This window comes from Asparagus officinalis, chromosome 8, assembly GCF_001876935.1.
Source record: "Asparagus officinalis chromosome 8, Aspof.V1, whole genome shotgun sequence".
Taxonomy (NCBI): Eukaryota; Viridiplantae; Streptophyta; class Magnoliopsida; order Asparagales; family Asparagaceae; genus Asparagus; species Asparagus officinalis.
Genome location: NC_033801.1, coordinates 781,264 through 789,601, shown reverse-complemented (window position 1 = coordinate 789,601; position 8,338 = coordinate 781,264). Strand labels below are relative to the sequence as shown.

General features: G+C 41.5%; 1 pseudogene; it reads right to left on the bottom strand.

The window, feature by feature from the left end:
• Positions 330-5,032, bottom strand: LOC109819399 (annotated as a pseudogene).

Below are 8,338 nucleotides of genomic sequence, written 5' to 3'. Positions count from 1 at the left end.
GATTGCTTTGAGATTTTTCCAAAATGCACATTTAACATCATCTTGGACATCCAAACAACATCCATGATCCGCTATTAGAGATGCTAAAATCACTTAATGACCTAAGCAGCCCAAGAGGGTCCAACCAGGTGGCTAAGCTGCTATGACTAGTACACCAATGTATTAGGTTTGAGTCTCTTGAAGAGTACCCACGGAAAATTAGTTTCTTATAATATCGCGAGGTAGCGTCCATCGGGGTCTCGATACCCATGATCCGAAGGATCGTGGGGGAATTCCCTTGTCAAACCAGAAAAGTGGGGAAAAACTTAATGATCTATAAAGTTCAAAAGTAAAAATGTTGAACATTTAAACCCATAATAAGGGAATGATAATCATTTCAAGGATAAATACGAAATAAAGCTGATTTGAGATTGATAAAACAAATTCCTGTAAACTTTTCCTCATAACTTACCTTTATCTTGCTATTTTGCTTGTTTGAGCTACATAAATCACTTGCAACTTAAATGATTTTAGCATTAGAATTTGCTTCCTCCTTCCCCTTCAGGGTTTCAAGAACTGACTGAGCGGTGCAGTAAGCAACAAGCACTGAACAGTGACCATCGGATTCACTCCACCGCCGTCGAAACCAACGCTCGTATCCGCCACGAACAGCCCGTTAACCTCCCACGTCGTCGACATCTCGCCATTCGGCTTCAACCGCCCCCTTCTCGCGGTGTCACCCCCATCCTACAACTCCCCATTCTGATGAGCTGAACATATCGCGTCGCGGCCAATCCCTTACCCTCTGCTCTTCACATCCTCGATCAGGCTCTCGATCCGCCTTGTCGTCCCCCTTCGCCCGAACTCTTCTCCGCTCGACAATGCAGAGTACCGACCTCCTCCGCTCCTGCAGCCACCAACACCTTCAGTATCACCTCGAGACCCCTCACCAAGTTCTCCTCGTCTTCGCGTTCCAACCGATGAGTGACAGTCCATGGATAATCCACGGTGCCTGTGCCCTTATCCCTCGCAAGAGCGAATATATGCGCAGTTCGCGGGAATTTCAGCATCCTCTCCCTGAATTCGTCCGCAGACGTCCACGGCGTGAGCTGGGAGAACATCCCCGGGTGCAATGCTGGGGTCTGAATGATAGCACCGTAGCCTGATGTGTCGAAGTTTGCCACCTCAGCCGACATTGACGTGAGAATCCCCCCTTCGTAGCTCTTCTTCGCATCTTCCGGCCATGAATTGGCGGATTTCGCTGGGAAATAACCCCACGCCATCACTGCAGGGTGGAGGTGGAGGTTTTTTCCGATGTTCTTGTTCTTCAACCCGCTTCGTTTGAGCAGGCCTGGCGTGTTGAGAGCGCCGCAGGCGATTACAGTCACCTTTGACTCGATAACGAATTGCTTGTTGTTACATATAGATTCTGCAACGACCCCGCGAGCGACGTTGTATCGATCCTTGACGATCTTGACGACTCTCAAACCGGGCAGAATCAGCCCGTTACCGGAATCAGCGAGATCTCTCAGCCACGTTTCTTGTGTGCTCTGCTTCTTGCCATTTTTGCACCCCCCCAAATGACACCAGCCGCAGTAATGATCGGCCGGCGCATTGCACGGCACTCTACTAACATGATAGCCCAATTCTTCACATCCTTTTCTAAGCACTGCATTGTTGAATCCTTCTTCATCGACATCCGACTGAACCCCCATTTTGTCGCAGACGACATCTAGGGCTTCATCGAACATCTTGTCACCGAAGAGATCGAGATGGAATTTGTCTCGCCATTCGGTTCTAACATGATCGGGAGTGCGAATACATGCCGACCAGTTGATGTGAGCCGCCGCCGACGGTGGATCCGGCGAAGGATGAGAAGTGCCCAAGATCGTCGGTGGCGATCAGGCCGTGGCCCTCGTACATTTGGTTGGCTCGATGGACCTTCTAGAAAGGGAGAGGCTGGCGCGAGCAAAGGTAGCCGCCTTTTTCGAGGACGAGGACTTTGTGGCCGGCGAAGCGAGGATGCTGCGACGACGCTGCCACCTGAGCCGGAGCCGGAGACGACGCGTCGCAGCGGAGAGTGAGAGGGGAGGAGGAGAGCGTGGGGAGGGGGAAGCCGGCTTGGTTGAGCTTTCGAGAGAGGACCTCTGGTGGGGTGCTGACGTGGAGGAGAGAAGGATGAAGGGGCCCCACGCAATCTACCGTTTTGTCGTTTTGTTGTGGGGTTCGGGAAGTGAGGGCCGGGTCCGGCCCACAGTAGCCTATGGCTCTCCATGATGGGTTGGAGTTCTTGCCGTTGACCTGTTGACTCAAAGCCGAAGGGGATGAGCGTGTACTAGAGGGTGATCAGATTTTGTTAATTCAGATGAATTATCCGTAATGCATGTTATTGTAATGCCCGTGTTAATATATTTTCATTTCTATCTAATAAGCAATTTGAATATAAAGAACATGGTGATGGTAAACGGAAAAATTGTCTATATGATCCTTTATAAACATAAATATGATTATTGCATCCAAAGTTAATGATCCAAGGGGGGGAAAAATGATTTCACAAAATCTTTCTAATTTTTTCTTTGATTCGTAAGTTGAAGATTAATTAAATGATGACATAATAGAAGGGCAGCACATGATCAAGCTCAACAATTAAAAAAAAAGCTATGGATTTGGGCTGTGGCCCATTAATCTACTCAAAAAAAAAGAGCTATGGAACAAAAATCTTGATAGGAAAAATAGAGTTTTTGAGAATGTTGAAATCTTACCCCAGAGAAATAAAGACGAACAGTAATGTACTTGAGGGTCTTGAATAACATTCTGTAGAGAAAAAAGGAGCTAAAAGACCATGAAAGCAAAATCCTTTCCCTCCCCGATTGGTCAACATTTGCAAATTTCTGAAAGTATGGGAACTTTTTTGTTAAACTCGGTCGGCCGCACATCAAAAATGTCCCCCACCATGTTGAGAGCAGAAAGAGGGCCACACGAGCCAGATAAAGTATAGGGTGATAAATCTCCCCTGATATATCGTTTCACAACATTCAGACTTAAAACACCCGAAGTTAAAAAAATAAATAAATGCTTTAATATCCTAAGTTGTAAAAATTTAGAAAAACTTTTAATTAGTTGTCATGAAACTATTTCTAAGAATATGTCCTGACAACTAACAGAATATATTAAAGTGTCATTTTCATACAACTTAGGGTATTAAAGTGTTACTTTTTATAACTTAGAATATTTAAGTGTAATAGGGCATTTAAGTGCTAGTTTTCTACAACTTAGGATATGAAAGTGCTATTTTTACAACTTAGGATATGAAAGTGTTACTTTTTACAACTTAGAATATTTACCCTGGGTAAATACTTCTTGACTTTACCCTGGGTAGGTGAAATTTTGGCAAATATTAATACATTTAATACTAACTTATCATCTCCAACTCACATATCAGCACTTACTGTCACTTGGTCTGTATATTTTTCCACAAGCTTTGCAATTATTTTCTTTTCACTGTCAAGTTCTGCACTGTTAACATTGTGAAAAGAAAGAAAAACGTCAAGTGGGATACATTAATTGCAGCTCATAATTTTCATTCTGCAGTTTATGAAAAAAAATGCCCCTGTTTTTTTGCGCGTAGAAATACTAGAGTAGTATAACTCTTGTGTACGGTTATCACTAGTCTTGTGAAAAATTGAACTTGCACACGCCATCCTTGGATTATGAGGACCTTTAATCTTAATTTGTTGATTAAGGATCTATTGTAACTTGTAAGAGCACAAACAAGATTTTAGCGGAGTCGTGCACAAGTCATTGAACAAATGGCACCATGTTAGCGGACATAACTATTTACTAATTAGATGTTTAAATTGTAGATATCAAGCTTTTGTCACGATAACCAAAATTTTATTAAGCTCGTGTCCCATGTGGCCCAATCAATGTTTTCTTAATCCAAAAAACGTAATTATCCCCATTTTCTCAACATTTTGGCTAGGATTTGAGGGGATCTCTGCTCGAGCTGCCAGATTACAAGAAAGAAGAAGAAAAAGAGCTGATGGATTCAATACTGCCAAGGCTGCTGATTTTGGGAGCAAGGATGGTGCGGCTTCAGTGATTCATTTGGAATGTTCCGTTTATATTCACTGGATTTGCTCTTGGTTTTGTTTGATAGAAGCTTTGTTCTTCTGTTTTGTTTTTTGGTTTCTTCTGACAAACTTGTTATATCAGGTATTTGGGGGAGGTTATGTTCGTTTTTTCTTTTGTTTTTTGGTTTCTTCTGACAAACTTGTTATATCAGGTATTTGGGGGAGGTTATGTTCGTTTTTTCAGTTGTATACAGGGGATGGGGTATAAACTTGTTATATCAGGTATTTGGGGGAGGTTATGTTCGTTTTTTCAGTTGTATACAGGGGATGGGGTATTGCTACTTGTAGTATTTTCTTTTGAACTTTAGTGCATACTCTTGGTTGGAAGTATGAGCTTTTTTTGTAACAACCACTTTATCTTTTAATTTAGCTGGCTGGAATACCTTTGGGGTATTCCATCCTTATTCTCAAAAAAAAATAATGAATGAGAGAAAGTCAAAGGGAGATGCACAGAAGAAAAGGAGATCTTACTTAATCTTGTAAAGGAAAACCACCGATTATATGGATAGCGGTAGCACATAGATCAAGCAAAAAATTCAGTAATTAATTTTTAAGAGCAATTAATAATTAATGTCCCTTATTAACCAAAAAAAAAATATTAGCACGAGAGCAAACTACGTACCTTATCTGGGACATCGAACATAGAGGCCGAGGTTCCATAAAACTCGACGAGATCATCGCTCCGGCGCCCGGAGACATCGACGGCCGGAATAATCGTGTCGCACATGGCGGCGAGCGTCACCTTCTCCCGCTGCGTCAGCCTGTTCGGGTGCTTCGGCTTCTTCTCCATTGCTGAGTAGTTGTCCATGAAGAAGTATTGAAGAAGACGCGCGGTGGTGGAGATAGAATGGGATCGATCTTAATGAGCGGAGAAATTGGATTTATATATATATATGAGAGGGAGAACGAGAGAAAGTAAATCGTGAAGGAGAGGTTGGAGGATATTTATTATTTATTAATGCAAACAAACAGGAGAGTTTGAAAAGAAAAATTACTCAAGGACTCAAAATATGGGACCAATAGGGGGGACAAGTGAGGTGTCCCCCTCCTATTGGATAATGAGTTGGTCATCATTAACTTATTATCCAATAGGAGGGAGACATCTCACTTGTCTTCTTTATTGGTCCCATATTTTGAGTCACTGTAGTAAAGCTCGTTTGAAAATCTAGTTATACCCAAATTCCAATTAGGCCCTTGGATTGAGGGGAATGAGGGTGAAGGGAAGTTAGGGGAACCATTCACCTCCATTCACCTTATTTGGGAACACTTAGGAGGTGAAGTTAATTCACTCTAGTTCTCTTTGGTTCACCCCCTAATGAGAACTTCCTTCCCTTCCCTTCCCTTTCATTCTCTCAGTTTCCCTTAACTTCCCTTCACCCCCTACAAATCCAAACAAACCCTTAATCTTAATTTAAGGACCCGTGAGTCTTCATGACGCAAAAAAAAACAATATTTTTCTTTGGGGAGGAAGTTGCAAGTTTTCTAAAGGTTTCAACTTATTAGTGTTAGGTCATACAGGGCAATATATCTAATTAATTAATTCGTGACGGTTGAGGTGATGACGCTCGATTTGCTAGCCTGTGATGTTTGATCCACGGCCGACTTATATAAACTATAAGAAGGAAATTACTCAAGTCTTGATAATTTTTTTTTAATAGAAGAAAACTTGCTTTCGTATGAAAATCGGTGCAACATGAGGATTTGGATTTGGGTTGTTTGCTTTAAGAACTTTTCTTTAGATAAAACAATTTATATCAAACAATATAAAAATCATTCGATAAGAAGAAAATGCACTTTAAAAAGGAAAAGAAAAGCCTTTCCACAAAAGGGAACAAAAAATATATACCTCTTGTTGTAAATCCCAAAAATAATAATAATCATGGACTCGAAAGAAAAGGGAGAAATTGCTTGTCTTTCTCGTGTTTTTCCTTCCCTTCCTATATGTGGGACCCACTAATACCACGCCCATTCTCGTGAATCCGGCGGGTGCGGGCTTCAGAGTAAGTGCACTTTCCCCATTTTCAACTTTTGCTTTTAGGGTCCGTTTGGATAATGAAAATATTAAAAATAAGAAGTAGATTATAAAAGTAATTTTAAAACTATAAAATATGAAATAGCAAAAATATTTTTTTTTGTTTCATATATTTTTAAAAGTAATGAAAGTAGAACTTCTTCCTCTTCGTTTACTTTTTTTGTTTGGATAATATTTGAAAATATTACTAGAAAATAATTAATACATTTTGCTTCCATTCTATTCTTGTTTGGATAATGTTTGAAAATATTACTAGGAAGTAATTAATTTTGAGAATCAAATTTTTCTCGTGGACCCCATCATTTTTTCTTATGGACCCCATCTTACATTAACTTCTATTTCAATGCATTCGAAAGTGGAAATATCAAGGAAATAGAGGTGTCAGCTAGATGCCACATCAGCTTTTAAAGAAGTAGCTTACAGAGAAACAAACATATTTTTTTATGTGGAAGTAACAACATGACCCCTACTTCAACTACTTCATAGCTATTTTCGTGCAAACAAACCGGCCGAACAAAAATAATTAGAGTTTTTTATACGTCGGTCCCTTCCATCTTCAATAATTTCATAATAGTCCCTCGCGTCTTGGAAATTGCATATTAGTCCCTTACATCTTCAATAATTGGATATTAGTCCCTTGAATCTTTAAAATTTTATATTAATCCCTCAAATCATATAGGGCCTTGCAAAATGGCCCTTCACTTAAATCGCGTTACATTTGGCAGGAATATCCCGTCAAATCTAACGGTTGTAGGCGAAATGACCATTCTACTCCTCTATAATATTTTCCAATCCAAATTTTTGATAGGTTTAAACCGGATGCCCACTCGAAATAAATCCAAACCGGCCAGAGTTCTTCTCTAATGGTTACCAAGTGGATCATTTTGCCAGGCCCTATAGGATTTGAGGGACCGGTATGCAAATTCCAAGATTTCCGGGACCGAGATATGCAGTTATCGAAGATGCAAGGGACTAAGATCTTAAAAAAAAAACCCCCCAAAAAAAAAATTTAAATCAACTCAAGAACCTTTCTATCACAGGAGGGCGAAAGTCGTTGAGAGTCACTTTCACCACTTTCCCAGTTTGCATATAAATACACGTAAGTGGGCAAAAACCTTCATTTAATCTTGGGCTGTTGCCTCTCCACAAAGGAGTTGAGGGGGACCTGACCTCCGTCTCCCCTATTAATTAAAGCTTGGTATCTAAGGACAACAGCCGAACGCTTGGTGTTAACTGAATTAAGAGCGCTGCATGCGCTAGCAAATATCATGCTCTCCATGGGGGAGTGTATCTCTCCAGGCTATTGCCTGTTGTTGGTCAGGAGTTCGAATCCTCGTAGCCGCATTCACCTGGTTTCCCTTGGTTTAAGGGTGGGGACGGAAACCCGGGGTTTTATTGGTCATCAAATCCAGCTCAGCCTGTTGTATGCTCACCAGTTCGCGTCCTAGTGGTCCCCACGCTGCTCGCCCGCGCTCTGCCCGTGGGGATGAGCCCCTGGTATTAAGGGTAGCTCCTTGTAGATGTGAAGGGAACAAGGGGAATCGAACCAGGGCCGCTGGCGGGGCTCCGAAGGAGTTAAACTGAGCTGGGGTGACCAAGTTTCCCTTGTCATAAAAAAAAAAAAAATATCATCGTGCAAGCCTGTCGATGGGCCACCGCTGAATATCGCCGTTGTTCCGAACGCACGTTTAATGCCAACGGTCGGACGTCTACGTTGCTTTTTTAGGGTCGATGACGACCGACCTAATTTGGGTCAGTATCTCATGCTGGAAAAAAAAAAATCGCATATTTGGAAATATATTCATTGTAAAGAAAGAGGAACCTAATTAGTTGGCAGAAACGGTTGATGATCGATGATGGTGGTCAAAAGTTGGCAGAAACCTAATTAGCTAATTAGTTGGCAGAAACCTAATTAGCTGCCAGATTTTTAGCTTTGCCGCTTTGCGGTCTCTTAACGCATTTTGCGTTCTCGTTTAACCTTCGGGTTCCATTTTAATCTTCGGGGTTATATTTTAAACCTTCGGGTTCTATTTTAACGGCATTGCCGTTTCAAGACCATCTCTCGGTCTCAAATTAACGGCATCGCCGTTTCAAGCCGTCTCTCGACCTCAAACAAACAGCATTGCTGTTTTACAGTCAGTAACGACATCGTCGTTTCAATCCATCTCGACGTCTCAACGTCTCAATGTCGGCA